Here is a 17,575-nt window from a genome sequence, read left to right as displayed (position 1 = left end):
CAACTGCCTTCCTGTGACGGCCAGCGCCTCGCCAAGGTCGCAACAAGGTCCTTCCACACGGCGAGGTGCAGGAAAAAGGAGGAGGCATAGCCCCCCAGTAGGCTGAGTTGTGTATAGGAGATATGTATTAGTAGTAGTCTCAGCCCAGACTTTGACTACTTGGTAAATGTGGTTGAGTACCCCGCCTGGGAGTGTTGTGCAAGACCATGCCGTCCACTCATCCACTATCGTACTTTTTTGGTGGGCTAGCGGGTGCTACACCCTGCCCAAAAGTGACCCAGGACTCTGCAGGGCAGGAGCTCCATCATCCTGGAGCTGGATACATGCTGCAGCCGCAGCAATTTGCCTTATCCTATGACTGCTATTGGTACTGAGGACAGCCTTTTCAAGGCTGCGATTGTCGTTAGGATTTAATGAGGACATTTTGGTTTTGACTTTCATTATGTTGCTATTGTTGTATGTATATATATATATATATATATATATATATATATATATATATATATCGTTTCGTTTCGTTTCGTTTTTAAAGGCTCCAACATGCTTGCATGTGTCGGCCTTGGTCACCTAATGGCGGCTCTCCACGCTGCACGATCCATTGCAGCCTCCCTGTTCAGTCCCTTAACCCTAAGGTCACACTTAATGACCTCGTCCCATGTCTTTCTCGGTCTACCCCTCATAACCCCACCCCCAATATTAACACTTCTCACCTTCCTCACCCAGTTATCATCCCCCATCCTCTCCACATGTCCAAACCACCTCAATCTACCTCTCCTCATCACAACACCAATACACACCAGTCCCATCCTACCTCTCAACTCTTCCATCGTAAACCCAGCCCCTCCAAGCCTTGGACGCAGGGACGCACTGCACATCCACCTAATCATTTCTGTACGTCTGAGCCGGCGAATATCTTCCTCCTTCACTGCCCAGGTCTCACTACCATACAGCATTACACTCCTAACACATGCTGCATACAAAGACCCCTTAGCACGTAGGGAAAGCCCTCTCAATGTCAGGAGAGGCAAGAGCTCCCTGAACTTCTTCCAAGCACTTCTCACCCTAGCCACAGAGCTAGCTCCAGCCCCACCTCCAGCACACAACATGTCTCCCAACTAACAAAACTCTTCCACACACTCAAGGGATTCACCAGCATGTATAATCCTTTCACGTCTGACAATCTCCACCTGCTCACCCCGGCACGCCGTACACATAAAATCAGCATTATCTCGCAGTCTACCTCTGATACCACTACATCTCTTATGCACCCATTTATCACACACACCGCACAAGATGGAATTACTTCCCACACCCTTGTGGCAAACTGCACATGGCCACTCTCCCTCGTCTTTGACAGTACCGCCACCAACTCTAGATATTATCACTTTTGTTTTATCTGCATTTACCCTTAAACCCTTTTGCCCCATACCATCTCTCCACTTCCTAAACCTTTCCTCCGCCTCCCTTTCGTTCTCTGCAATCAACACCAAATCATCAGCATACAACAACTCCCACGGGAGTCCGTTTCTAAAGTCACGTGAAAGGGCTTCAAGTACCGTGATAAACAACATGGGACTCAAGACTGACCCCTGATGCACACCAACATTCACGGAAAACTCATCACTCAAATCTCCATTCACTCTCACCTGGGTGTAAGCACCCACATACATGGCCATAACCACCCTAACCCATATATATATATATATATATATATATATATATATATATATATATATATATATATATATATATATATATATATATATATAAAACATAAAGAAGATGATTAAAAATAAAAAGACATAGACAATAATAGTACGCGAAAACACAGCGGCCTTTTAGTTGGAAATAACGAACAGAATTCAGGCTCTAATTTATGCTGAGTGTGACACTGATGAGTTGAATGATAGACTAACAAAAGTGCTAAGCGAATGAGCGGAGGTAGTAAAGAAAACTAATACAACCAAAGCCAACAAGTATTCAAAAATGACCCTCTAGCTCATGAAAAGGAGATGAGAGTAAAAACAAAGAAAGATGAAATAGAAAGAGCGGAATTAAATAAGCTGGTCAATAAGAGAAAAATAGAAGAAAAAAGAAAGAGAAACAAGGCTCAGATAAAAGAAACCATCAAAAAAGGAAAATGTCTGAAACAGGTCCGAAGAAAAATGGCACTAGGAAAGCAACAAATTATACCACTGAAAGACAAAAACGGTGAAGTCTTCGTGCAGAGATAACAAGATGAAAAGAGTTGAAGAATTTTCCAAAGAACTGTGTAAATCAAAGACAACAGTACTAATAGCTAACTTCTCAGTTGACACAAGTGAAATACCTGAGGTAACAACAGACGAAGTAAACATTTATCTTTAAAACACCGAACGAGGGAAGGCTCCAGGAGATGGAATGGTGGCAGATTTACTGTCGGATGCAGAAGCAGAAATACAAAACAGGTTCGCCCACTTATTTACTCAGTGTATAAAAATAAAGACAATACCCAAAAATATGGTGTAATGCAATAGTTATTTTGCTTTGCAAAAAAAGACTACTCAAAAGACCTTAGTAACTATCGACTTATTAGCTTATTATCAGTAATTTACAAACTCCTCACAAAAGTCCTTACGAACAGAATAACAACAAATTTGGAAGAAAATCAACCTCGTGAGCAGGCAGGATTCCGAAGAGGGTATTCTACTTCGGATCATCTACACACAATGAATCAACTAACTGAGAAAACTACAGAATATAATAAACCACAGTGCTTACGTTTTGTTGATTACAAGGGCTTTCGACTCAATGGGGCACATAGCAATTATATATTCACTGCAGGAACAAAACTGCTCGAAAACATATATAAATAGGTAACTGCTACAGTTAAACTACATAAAGACTGGGTAAAAAATAAGACTGAGAAGGGCGTGCGTCAGGGAGATACAATTTCACCACAATATTTACAGCACGCCTAGAAAGTGTTTCCAGAAAGTTGGAGTGAGAAAACAAAGGAGTAAACATAGATGAAGAAAGCTTAACCATTCAAGATTTGTAGATGACACTGTCCTAATCTCAGAAACAGCAGAGACATTACAAGCAATGTTAAATGATCTAAACAGAGAACTGATGAACTGACATAAAACTAAATGTTTAATCGAAATACACCAAAGAGCGTCAGTAAGCGAAGACATTCTTGAAGAAGTCGTGAAGTACAATTACTTGGGCAAATACTAAAACTACCGAAAGACCATGATAACGAAATAAAAAGACGCATTACAATTGGATGGAAAGCTTTTGGTATACACAGAGACATCACGAAATGTAGCTTCCCAATTATGTATGAAAAGAAAAACATATAACGAATGTATAATCCCAGCTATGACGTATGGTTGTGAGACCTGGAAACTGACAAAATCGATGTTAAATCAACTAATCCGTTCTCAAAAGGCAATGGAAAGGTCAATGTTGTGAATATCTTGAAGAGACAGGAAAAGATCATCTTGGGTGAGAGAGCAGACTAAAGTCAACAACACTATAGAAGTTATAAAAGAACAGAAATGAAGGTGGGCAGGTCACGTAGCAAGAATGAAGGATAACCGATGGAGCAAGAGGCTGACTGCCTGGGCTTCAAGAGACTGTAAGTGTAACACAAACAGGCCAGACAAGAGGTGAAGAGATGAAGTAGAGAAGTTTGCAGGCTAAACGTGGGAGACATTCGTTCAGTCAAGGAATTCGTGGCGAAGGTTGGTGCAGGCCTTTGTTCAGCAGTGGACTTGTAATGGCTGATGATGATGATGATGATGATGATGATTTATAAACACACACACACACACACACACACACACACACACACACACACACACACACACAGGATTGGGGGGGAGTTCCTCTTATGGCCCTCTTAATTACTGCTTATATTTCACCCCTCCTCACCCCACCCTGCAAGCTGTTGTCGGGGGGTGGTGGGTGTGGGTGTTCTCTCCATTCTCCTCACAACCTCCCTTGCTTCCTCGTTCACCCAGCAGTGCAACTGAGGTCCTGGATACAACATCGATAACTGAGGGTTGTATTCTCGGCGGCAATTAAGACTTGGGAAAAATTAATTATCCGTCTTAATTAACCTCGTGCAGTTGACAGGTATCAGTCTAAGTATTCTGCATCATCATCCCCTGTTCCTCCCCTTCTCTTTTTCCCTTACTCTACCCCTTCCTGCTATCCCTTCTCCCTGCCCCCTATTTCTTCCACAGTTATTTCCTTTTCACCTATTTCCTCCATTTCTTATCATCCTCACTTTCTCCCTTCTTTCTCTCTTCCCCTATTTCTTTCTTTTCCCTTTTCTCTCACTCTACATTCTCTGGTTTCCTCCTTTTCCCTGCTTCTCCAATTCCTGTTTTCCTTTTGTTCATTTTCCTGCTTCCCATTTTTTTCTTTAATTCCACCCCTCTATACTCTCTTTTCATAGTCTTTCTTTCCTTTTCTGGACCCATCGTCCACTCCCTCCCCTCTCTCTGATTTCCACTTCCCCATCCCCTTTTTGCTTCTTCTCCAGCTCCTTCTTACTTCTATATAATTTTTTTTTTTCTGTAATTCCTCTTTCCCTACTCCCTTTTCCTCCTTGCTTTCCTGTTTTCCTCTCTTCCAGCCTCCCTCTTTTTCCCTTTTCACAACTTCCCCCTCACTCTACTTCTGTTTCTTTTCTGTTTGCTTATTCTACTCTCTCCCTTTATCCTCTTTAATCCTCAATCCCTGTTCCCCATCTCCATTCTTCCTGTTCCTATATTTTTTTTCTACTTCCTCTTCTCCTTTTATCCTATATCCTTTGTCTCTATTCCCTTTCTCCTACATTTGCTTCCTCCTGTTTTCCTTACGACCCTTTCTTCCTGCATCACCTTCTTGCCTCTTTGTCCTCTGAACAACCCTAGGCGACACTATTTTCCTTCTTCTACCATTTAATCATATTCAAATGATGCTGCTCTGTTCTGATATTCTACTGTACGATTACATCCCTTCAGTTAGAGTAGGAATGTACGTCAATCTTAATTTATTCTTGCTGCAGTTAAAGAATCGGTTACTGAAGGCTGTAATTATCTACCCACCACCCAGTTCGACAAGTCTCTCTCAAACTGAATGAAATCGTCGGGCTGCAGCAAGAATGTAATACGCCACGCAGTGAAAGGTTTTATAATTCAATGAATACAAGTAACAGTCTTACACTTTTTACCCCACGCTTATCTCACTTCCACTGGTCAACTCTCAGTTCTTTCTGTACTAACTTTATTAAGTCATCACTCATTCCCCTGCTAAAACCTTCAGACGTAAACAATATCAACGACCAGGTGAAGAAGCTAACATTCTTGACAATACGTTTGCCTGAAATTCTACCATAGAGGATGCCAGTCAGAATGTTCCTATACTAGAACTTGACTCCTCCGAAACTGCTTCATTAAAGATACAGACTAGATTCATACAATCTATCCCAGACAATTTACGAAACAACAAAGCTCCAGGTCCAGATGGAATTCCTCCAACCATTTTGAAAAAGTGTTCCCCAGAACTTGCTCCTGCTCTAGCTAAATTATTCAGACTATGTTATACGTACATTTTCATTTCCTAATTCTTGGAAAGAAGCCAACACCAACCCAGTTCCAAAGAGAGGAATTTCCTCTAATTCCTGTTATTACAGACCACTAGCTATCACATCTTCTCTTGGTAAAGTATTTGAGACTGTCATTAATGGGCCCATTGTTAAGTATCTTGAATCCACCAACCTAATTAGTGACAGACAGTATGGTTTTCGCCACGAAAGACCCACTGTTGATATACTCATACCATCCATCAGTCAACTGACCAACATGGAGAAACCCATGCAGTAGCCCTTGATATTTCTAAAGCATAAGACGACAGAGTGTGGCACCATTCCTTGCTATCCAAACACTGTTGCTACTGCTTATCATAATTTGTCCCACTGATTTCCTCATATCTCTGCGACAGAAAGATAAGAGTAAAGGTAGATGATGTGTATTCCAATTTCCACTCAATTAATGCCGGCATGCTACAATGATCAGTCATGGCTCCAACCCTGTTCTTCATTCATATTAAAGATCTCTTGTCCGTAACCCATAATCCCATTCATTCATATGTAGATAACGCTTCACAGTTCCTTCCCACTTAAACACCAATTCACAAAGTTTGATTTCTCTAATTTACAACTCATCACAGCAATCTCCTTAAATCAAGATTTATCCAAGATCATGAATGGGGACAAAATAACATTGTCTCATTTCATGCCAGGAAAACCAGATATATACAATTTACAAATAAACAGATATTGCCTGATTCCTATATTACCATCAATGCAACCAATACTCCTACCTCTAAAAGCACTGAAATTCTCGAAGTTTCGCTTAACAGTGCCCTCGGCTGGACCTGTCATGTCAGATCACTTGCTAAAACCACCTCAAAGAAACTTGGATTACTGTACAGAATCCGTAACTTCTTCACTGACGAGCAGTTAGCTACAATTTACAAGAGTCATGTGCACTCTCAGCCGGAATATTCCTCACCCTTGTGGAATGGATATGGACAGGTTGCACTAAAACAACTAGACAACAATTAATAACCCAGCAATTACAAATGAACTACTCCTCTACAAGTAAGACGGAATGTTGCCTCCCTTCCATTATTGTACAATACTTTTATGGCAAATGCTCAGATGAAGTTGTATCCATTGTGCCACCTCTCCATGCCTTCCACCGTGCTACACGGGCATCTGGTAGCGCTCATTACTTGACTATCACACTGCCATATTGCTGAACATCTGCCTACCAAAATTCACCTATTTCCAGTATTCCTTCTCTTTGGAAGTCGCTTCCTCAGATTAGTTTCCCTCCAAACTTCAACCTACGGAAGTTCAAGTCCAACTGTTACAATTTTTTTAATGAACAGAGGACTAGTCCAGCTGTTACAGATTTTTTATGACCAGAGGACAATTGTAATCCGGTGTATGGAGTTTTTTTTAACTTAATGTTTTACTTTCCTCTGTTTCATCTTTTGTTAAAATGAAACACACACACACACACACACACACACACACACACACACACACACACACTATCCCCATGAGACAGACAGTCCTCGACACTGTCCTTCACACTTTTCGCGTTATTAATGCATGCAGGCATCTTTCTCTCAACAGGCGCACAGACTTCTTTTGCAGCTCAGTCCACCCTCAGAAAACATCAGCGTTTTATAACAGTGTACCGACTCTGCCAAGAGGACAAATAGAATACTGGGATTCACCAACTGAGGCTTCACAATTAGTAATAGGATATTAGCATCCAATTCAACAAGAACTTAATATGATCACATTTCGAACATGCAATGGAAAGTTGGTCCCTTTACCATTATCACTTCGCAGATTTGAATTCGTTCAGTAAAAGGCAACAAAGATTCCCAGTATACAACTCACATGATGAAATTCTGAAAAACTCTGGAGCTAATTTTCTTACCTCTCCATCTGCTGAAAGGCATGTTAATAGAATATTTTATAATTACTGAAAGTTTTGCCATCGCGACAGAGTAGCCTAAAACTTACAAGACAGAATCAACCTGTATATTACAATTTATTACAATACTATTGATGTAACTGGAGACCGGACTTTAGTTTTTCTCAAAATGTGGTGGCGAGTCCAAACACAAACATGCTTAGATACAAACCAGATCATCACGTGTTAGAAGTCTGTCAAGGTTAAGAATGTGTGTTATCTTGATCACATATGCTATTTAAATAAAGTAGATGTGCAGTTTCTTCCTCAGCATTCAGAAAAAAAAACATGGAAAATGCATACCCAATCCTGCGAAATGCATACCGATCTGAAAGGATTACAGAATAATATTACTGCATCATATAAACTATCCCGATCCAAAAGCCACATGATCGCAATGGTGGCATATGTGAAGGGATGATTCCCAGGATACATTCAGTGAACCGTAGTAGTAGTAGTAGTTAGCGGATAGAACCCATTCTTCAACATGTACTAAGATATCAAAGTGATTTCTGCCCATCTTCCCCTATTTTGTTTCCCTGGTAAGTACTGCAACGGGGCTGACCACCCAAAATTAACGGTGAATAGTTTTCTATGGTGGACGACATTATCAAAGAACCAGACGAACTGACTGGAGAAGTTTCATTCAAATCCATCAAATAGCCTTGGAGGAATTCACACACACACACACACACACACACACACACACACACACACACACACACACACACACGCACACACACAGATGCTGAATCTCGCGCAATGGTATAGGGCGGGTGGCCGAAAATGATACAATTCTTCTTATCAGTAATGACCAGTATACAAAAACAAAAATGCAATATTCTTACCCCACCATTCGGTACAGTATGATGAAAAAAATGCACTGTTAGTAGACTTATGTTAGCATGACATGAAGTTTGCACATTCTTTAATTTCTCTCTTACTATTACTTCCTGCCATGCTTGTATTCCCTTCAGATATTTCAGTCCTGGAAGATCCTATTTCTTATTGTTTTATTGCATGACGTATTATCGGAGCTCTCTCTCTCTCTCTCTCTCTCTCTCTCTCTCTCTCTGACACACACACACACACACACACACACACACAGAGGCGGGCAGGATTTAGCGAGGTCGTCTCTCAGGTGGTCATAAACATTCCTTTTGTGTCGCTGAGGCCCAGCCACGCCCCCTGTCTTTCACCCCCTCCCCCCTCCTTCACCCCCACCCCAACACATCTCTCAGCCCTCACTCTCACCCTCCGCCCCAAATAGCCGCATCTCCCCCAATTCACCCCCTCACCCACATTCGCCATTAAATTCAACCCTCTTTCCCATCACAGTCCTAACGGACCCAGGTTCGAATCCCGGCTGGGGCAGGGAACAGTTTAAGGATTTGAATTTCATTAAATCAGGCTTTACTGATCTACCAGAAGACCCGCCGACATGTCGTAAAAATACCCCCGCTAATACCAATACACCAGTCCTGTATGAGACAGCCCTAGCATGTATTCAATATGGACGGTGGGTGTTAGCGCCGAAGTGGTGACATGTAGAGGTGTATGGTATGTAGGAGGACTGCTGGGCCTTGATAGCAGGCTGTGAAGCCTATGCCCAGAGTCGGAAATAAAAAAAAAAACAAAAAAAAAAAACACCCTCACTCACTCACTCATCATTATAAGCATTCGGCCATTTACCCTGTCATGCCTTTCCCCACGTCACTCACCCCTTTTACCTCTTTACCACTCATGCACCTTCTTCCCCTTCCCCCTTCTCTCACCCCCTCACCCTCACTCTGTCCTTAATTCAACCTCTCTCCTTCACCCTCACCCCTCCCCAGTTCATACCCCCACACTTACTGTTTTCTCCACACCATCACTCTCTTACTCCTTCCCATCACCTTATCCCCCTCTCTTCTCCTCACGTCATTCCTCCTTCCGACCCTCACTCATTCCTTTCCCTTCCCCTCACTCACCTCTCACTCTCCACTCAACGATTCCCCTTCCCCTCACTCACTCACTCACCAACAAATTCATCCACGTCCCCTCTTTTTCTTCTTTTAAGCTCCATCCCTTCCCCTTTTCTCTTTCCTCACCTTCTAACCTCCGCATTTACCCCTTCACCCCTTATTCACCCCTCTTCTCCTCACCAACACATTTCATAACCACTTCTTCACCTCCCCTATCTGCCTACTCCCACATTCACCTCTCAACTCTTCATTCAATCTTTTCCTTCTCACTAATCCCCTCCCCTCTCACTCACCCCTTCCAATCTAACTCAAACGCTCCCCTGTAACTCGCATTCTCCCCTCTAACTCACACCCTTCCATCTAACTCACACCCTCCCCTCTAACTCACACCCTCCCCTCTTATTTACTTCCCCCTTCCCCCTGAACCCCTCCCATCTAACTCACACCCTCCCTTCTAATTTACCTCCTCCCTTCCCTCTAACCCTCTCCCCTCTCACTCACCCTTTCCCTTCTCACTCACCCTTCCCTCTCACTCACCCCCTCCCTTCTCACCCCCCCTTCCCTGTCACTCAACCCCCCCTCTCGCTCATTCCCACCCCTCCCTTCTCACTCTCCCCTCCCCTCTCATTCACCCTCCTTTCACCCATTTCCAGTCCTTGTACTCACCCCTTCCCTCTTACTCAACCCTCCTCCCCGTCCTACCCCTCTCACTCTTACCTTCACCTCTCACTCACTCGCCTTCCTTCTCACTCACTCGCCTTCCTTCTCACTCACTCACCTTCTTCCCTCTCGCTTACCGGTACCCCCTTTCCTTAATTTTTATAGTTCTTCCTAATTTCTCAATCTATCTTCAGCATCTATTTCTCCTCCTCCTCTCACCCCTCTCTCTTCATTCCTCCCCTCCCCTCTCCATACTACATGTATCATCACACCCTCTCCTTCACACAATTCCTTTCCTTCACACTCCCCTCTCCCCTCTACCTTCATCATCAATTTCTCCTCTCTTCCCTTTGTCTTCATTCTCCCCCTCTCCCCTTCCCGTCTTCCTATGCCCTCCCCAAACCCTCCTCCTGATGTTTTTATTCCCCTGCCCATCCCCTCCCTCCCCCACAACCTTCATTATCTGCCGCATCTCTGTTTTCTGTCTTCTATTTTCTTTCCTTCCTCTTTATCTCACACCCCCCTCCCCCTCTCCCCACCTCCCCTCTCGTTGATCTTCTTGCTTTTTATTCTCTCTCTCTCTCTCTCTCTCTCTCTCTCTCTCTCATATATATATATATATATATATATATATATATATATATATATATATATATATATATATATATATATATATATGAAGCCTCCGTGGTACCACTGTACCACGGAGGCTGAAGAACGAGGGTACACTGAAGAACGAGGGTTCGCGCCCCGCCAGGGTAATAAACTTTGGGAGTGTTCTTCTGGCCACGTACTGCATTAGCGGACACAAGGGGTGCTGCGACTGAACCAGTGTCGCATACTATAAAGTATGCCTGCACCCAGTCGGCTTGCGCGGGCCGAGTACACTTAGTTCACAGACTACACACACATCCAAAGCCACTCCAACACAACAATTACACTTACAAGCCCTTCTCATCCTACATACAATCTCTACCAGACAGCCTAAGCCACTTGGTAGAGATATATTGGCTGTATCGTCCCCACTTCGGTTGGGATAGGCCGGTCCTGCAGTGGACACTCAAACGGCTGATGAGATGATTAATATATATATATATATATATATATATATATATATATATATATATATATATATATATATATATATATATATATATATATTCTCTCTCCATCATAGTACTCCTATTCCTTTCTCTCCTACTATTTCTCTTCGCACACCTTTCTCAAGTTTCAAGGAACATATCGGATATTACAGAAAAACCATTCTTACTGATGTAGAATAAATATTTGTATCATAACAATAGGTCGGATGGTATTACACAGATATTGCAAAGTTCTGCAACATCGGTATCAGTCGCATAAACTTATTGCCTTCATTCCGATGGCGTACTTTTTTTAGTACAGCCCTGCTTGCGAAGCGAGAGCGGGTGCTTTGTTCGGCGTGTGCCCGTTTATATTCTGTCGGAAACAGTTTTTATCCGATTTTAACATTGCTTGGTGGATGGGCTGAGGGTTAGCCAGTGGGTTGACCTACTGCTCTTGAGAACAATAGGTCAACGGTCCAGGTCACAGGGTTATGTCAAATTTCGACCTAGATCAATCTAATCTTTAATACAATGTAGAGTCTACATTGTAGACCAAACTTAGCGAAATGGTTGAAGCTAAGACAAGTACGAAGGAACTCAATTTGAAAGCAATCAGTCAAAGGTCAAGGTCTGTGCGTGTGAATAAAATAACTAAATCAGTTTTGAGCTTATTTAGACAGAACTTGGTGGAAGAAACGAGGATCAACCAAGGGGTTGTTTACAGAACAATATCAAAGGCCAAGGTCGCATGGAAAGGCTAACATAAACAGTTTTTATCTAATTTAAATCAAACTTTATGACGTATTCATTGTAAGGGAATTCAAATAAAGGAATTCATTTTTCACAACAAATATTTAAAGGTAACAGGGAATGGTCAAAAGTCAAGGTCACAGGGCAAGGTCAGAATTCACACTTTTTAAAATTCCTACTTGGATCAAATTTGGTAGAGGGATTAAGCTCCCCTGCAAAAATGAAAGAATTTTATATTTAAAATATTCGGCTGAAGGTCAAGGTCACAAGGCAAAAGTTCCTTAGACCGCCTGGTGGGTGCAGGCGTTGCACTCACTGAGTGTTCCTTCTTCTCTTACTTTTGCTATTTCCAGTTAACCTGCTTTCCACTTGCAGAGTTTTGGAAATGTAAGGGTTAGATAAAGGCTTCATTCACCTTTCCATCATTGGAGGCTCTTCCAAAATTTGAAAAAAAAAAAATAAAATAAAATAAATAAAACTCATTGGGTGTAGCAAGAATATACAAAGAGAGACATCTCGTTGAAAGTGTTGAGAAATCAGACAGCAGCTAACATAAATTGCAATACTCTAATTTAATCAAGCCGAGAGAGGAGTCCAACAACTTGAGACATAGGCAAGAGATGGCACTTAAGACTATATAATTCTCACCACTGACAGACATTTTTGTTTTATGGAGAGAAACCTCTGTCAGATAAACAATGAAGAATGCTAAGAGGAAGACCGAAAAAGGCAGAGCAATGTCAACACAAAACTATTATCAAAATCATAATACAACTTGACCCAGTTATATTAACTTCTTTAGTCTGAATACGTCATTTTTATACAACATTCTTGCTGCCTTCAGGTGATATATTCTACTTGGAAAATATCTCTTGTACTGAAGGGACTGACGAAAGGTAGATTTAAACCCTAAGCTACGCAAAATCGTCAAGAAAGAGCAAAAAAAAAAAATAAATAAATAAATAAATAAAGAGTACCCGCTGTGTCAGCACAGTGAAGGGATACATTTAAAAATACAATGGCAACTCCAAAATTAAAGTTAACCCGTGTCAATCCGATGAAATTTGTATACTGTTTTTGCTTTCTCGAGACAATACTGTGCACCTCAGTTAACATATTTTAATTAACTGTAGGATTTTAAAACAGATTTGATTTACCCCTTCAGTATGAGGGACCTCTAAGTTTATATGATCGTCTGAACGTACCAAGAATAACCTCAAAATGGTCTGAAAGTTGCAAGAATAAAGTAGGAAAAGCGTCCGTGGATTCAAAAAACTGATAATAACTCACGCCAGGACTGCTTTTCCCTGACAGTAGATACGGCTTAAGTTATACAGCGTAAAAGAACAAAGGTCACGTAACTTTTATTTCAACATCACTTCAACGGGATATTTCAGCACAACACTGGAATTTAGTTACTGTATCAGCAACAGCGGTATGTAAGACAGGATGAAGGTAAGTACTGAGAAACTACCCACCCACTTACATTACCAGGCTCCTGTCACTCACTCTCAGCTACATAATAATCGTTTGGAGGTAAGTAGAAAGCAGTTCTAGATTTGTCCCAATCATGAAAGGGTTAACATTGATATTAATAAAACTCTCAGGCTCCGATGACTCAGCCACAGCCAAATAAAGTCGTGTGGCGTTAGCTGGAATTCAATACCAGAGTTGTCCCCACCACGTGAAGGATATTGTAATGCTAGTACATGACAGGGTACAGGAAAATACTGAATTACTGCCCACCCATTAACCCATTCAGCCCAGTGACGTTACTGAATCCAGCTCTCACGGACCGGGAGCGGGTGTAATGTGTGTATGTGTGTGTGTGTGTGTGTGTGTGTGTGTGTGTGTGTGTGTGTGTGTGAAATAACTGTATTTTCATCCGATTTTAACCAAACTTGGCGAAAGTGTTGAGGAATAGACAAATAGGTTGGCTTATTTTTAAAGAACAATAGGTCAAAAGGATAAGTCAAAATTTTATCTAGCAAAATCTTCAGAAGTTTCTATAATTTAAATCAAAATTGCGAGAAGCACTGAGGCAGAGGCAAGAACAAAGGGAATCAATTTTGAGAAAAATACGAAAGTCCAGGTCACAAACAAATGCCAAAGTTTGGCCGGTGTGTCTGTGTTTGAACAAACTATCTAAATCACGTCTGATCTGATTTGGACCAAACTTGGTGGAAGGTCTTCTTCTTGTTCTTCTTCTGTTTCTTCTTCCTCTACTACTACTACTACTTCTACTAGTTTCTTTTCTTTCAAAACACTTTTCAGTTTGGAACCATTTATTTTCTTAAATTCAACAATTCGTTTCAAGCTTAGTACTACGGGTCACAAAAGTATCGGTGCACGGGGGTAAGATGCCTACCGTAAACATTCAAACAACTGCGTACATCACCAACGTGTCATTGTACATGAACAATGCATGTTTGTATAAAAATAACATTTGCTATATGTTTGCAAGAGGATAATGCTAGCTGGCGATATATGACACCTGCCGACATCAGGGCTACCGACATGTGGTAGGTCCGACACTAATATTTCAGTGACCTTCGTTCTCAGGTCCGAAATGTTCACGCATATTGTGCACCGAAACTTTTGTGACCCATTGTACATTTTTTTTTTTTTTTTAGCAAATAACCCCACAAAACTTTTTTTTTTCAATTAGTATATGTAGGTCTCGTAAAGGGATTTATGGGATCAAGGTCAAGCCATAGACATAATAATTTTTAATCCTATGGTCTTGCATTCCCACTAATCTTCATGGCAAGAGATTAAAGCATCCGTAGTATAAAGAGCACAATGAAAGAGCCCCAACATAGCCCGAAATTCTTTCAACAGTGCATACAAGAAAGAAAATAGGCAAACTGAATAGTTGCAGTGATTAAATCCTTACATTAAAAGGTGTAGTGTCACTTTACAGAATTTTTGGACAACCCTTCCTTAAGTACATTGCAATCTCGGGATCCTGACTTATACAGGAATATTATTTTAAGGGTGACGGTGGAGGAAAGAATAATTAAGCCAATTCTCTTCTCCATCTTCTCGTTGCCCCTTGTCTCCCCTGTCTTCTCCCCCTTCTCACTCTTTCATCCTTTTCTACTCTTTCTTTTGTCCCCCTCTCTTTGGCATACACTCCTCCTCCCTCCCCTCTCATTCTCTCCTTCTTTACTTCTTCCTCTCCCATCTTTCTCTCTCTCTGTGTCCTGCTGTTCCTCCTCTGCTGTCCTTTTCTCTTTTGTTACCCCTTATGCCCCTTCTGCTCCCACAATCTCCTTTCCTTGCTCTCTTCTACCTTCCCACTCCATCCTCACTTTCCTCCACTCCATCTCTCCTCTCGCCTCCCTTTCACTCCATCATCTATTCTTTTCCACTTCCTCCCCTTCTATTTTCATTCTCACATTTGTACACGCCGTACTCTCCCTCTCTTCCTACTTTCTCTTCCTACTTTCTCTTCCATTTCTTCCCCGCCTCTCTTCTTTTTCCCTGCCCTCGTGTCTTTTTGCCCCCCCCCTCACTTCAACCTGTGTGTGTGTGTGTGTGTGTGTGTGTGTGTGTGTGTGTGTGTGTGTGTGTGTGTGCAGGAAGAGGAAACACCTACACCGTGGCTCACCCAGAACTACACCAGTCACCCTAAACACCAAATTACCTTCCTCACAGCTGCCTGTCACCCTACCTCCCTATGTTCATCTTAATTTGCAGTGTATTTCCTTTGTTTAATTCCATGTTTAGAGTTGCTATTATTACTTATCTGTTGCATATTTGTTGGCTTATGTTGATATGTTTACTGATTAATTTAGAGATGCACGTATTTTTTGTGTTGCATATATCCAGTTTTTTGCTGTTTATTAAAACATGCAGAGATCTTTTTTATGAATTCTGGTTTTGCTTGATGCGTAATATAGAGATTTTTAATGTTATAGCTGTCTTCAGTAATTCAATATAAAATATTTTTGTTATTGGTCTAATCTATATTTTCGGTACTATTTCTATACTAAGTTGATTTCATCAATATGATTTTTTTTTTATTCGTTGATTTGTTTTTATTTTTCTTGACGATGGGGTGAGGATGATGCAAAGAAAACTACGGAAAAAACTGAAAACCAAATTCAAGATCCGATTGTTTCAAGATGACTGAACAGATAACAAATAAATTACTAGAGGTTAAAGGCAGTGAGAGAGACAGACAAAAGTTTGGCTTCGCATTATTTCTGGTGCTGTGTGAAAGTGAGGTACAAAGGAAGGGAATCGTGACTCTGTGTGTGTGTGTGTGTGTGTGTGTGTGTGTGTGTGTGTGTGTGTGTGTGTGTGTGTGTGTGTGTGTGTGTGTGTGTGAGAGAGAGAGAGAGAGAGGTTTAGAAAATATACTGGGCTGAGAATTGGTTGGAGCTGGTGAGAGGAGGGAAGCTGCGTTCCTTGTCAGTCCTAATGCACCTCCCCTCTCACCCCCCACCCTCCTTACCCACCACCTGGCCTTCCCCCCATCCCTCTACCCTCCCATCAGCCACTCTGACCCTCCCTGCATTCTCTCTCTCTCTCTCTCTCTCTCTCTCTCTCTCTCTCTCTCTCTCTCCTTATCCCCCACCCCCAACACCCCTCACCCCATCCCTCCTACATTTCTGGTTCTCTCTCCCTCTCCCCCTCCTCTCTCTCTCCTTTTGTCCCACTCTCTCTCCCCTTCCTTAAGCATTTTCGTCCCACACTTCCTCCTTTCCCTCTTTACTCCTTCTTCTCCCCGCATGTTCCCCCCCCCCTCCTTTTCGCTTTCTCTCTCTCTTCCACGTCACTTTTTCTCCCGTCTTTCTTAGTCATCCTTGTCTTTCATTCATAACAAACAGCCTCGAAAGGACCAATAGATCAGATGCTGTTTGCTTTCCTTTGTATTCCTCATCCTCGCTATTTCTGTCTCCTTCCCTTCATTTTCTCTCTCCTCCCCCTCACACTTTCTCTCGTCTCTCCCTCACATTTTCTCGTTCCTCTCCCCACTCTTTCTCTCTCCTTCCCCTCGGTCTTTCCCCCCTCCCACTGTTTTCTCTCTCCTCTCCGTCACGCTTTCTCTTTCCCCCCTGTCCTCATTTTCTCTCACTCTTCCCTCTTTGTACTGCCCCTTCTCTTCTCACGCTCCACCTTTCCTGACTCTCCAGCCACCCTCCCCATTTCCCTCTCCTACTCCTCCCACCCACCCCAGTCCTCATCTCTCCTTCTTTCTCTTCTCTTCATGCTCTTGCCTCATGTTTCCTCTCTTTACTCTTATCTTTATGTGTTTCGTTTCACTTACCCAAATTCAAGAATTTTACACTTGTTTTGAAATTCTGAACTGTGAAAATGAAAACAAACATTGCGGTCCCACTTGGCTCTGTATATACTGCATGTGATATTTTACTGTAGCCGTACTTACTCAGGGCCAACACTATTGCTTCCTTATATAAACACGATTTCAGTGTGTGGGTTTAATTCGTACGTCCAGGTTAGGTTAAGTTGGATAAGGTTCGGTTAGGTTAGGTGTGGTTTGTATTGGTTTGCTTTGGTTTGGTTAGGTTAGGTTAGGTTAGGTTAGCAAGACACACCTCTGCTCTTTACTTCCTCC

This window comes from Coenobita brevimanus, chromosome 25 (assembly GCF_032717465.1).
Source record: "Coenobita brevimanus isolate Jiangsu-jjx chromosome 25, ASM3271746v2, whole genome shotgun sequence".
Taxonomy (NCBI): Eukaryota; Metazoa; Arthropoda; class Malacostraca; order Decapoda; family Coenobitidae; genus Coenobita; species Coenobita brevimanus.
The sequence above is the reverse complement of the archived record's forward strand: the minus strand, read 5'-3'. Positions refer to the sequence as shown.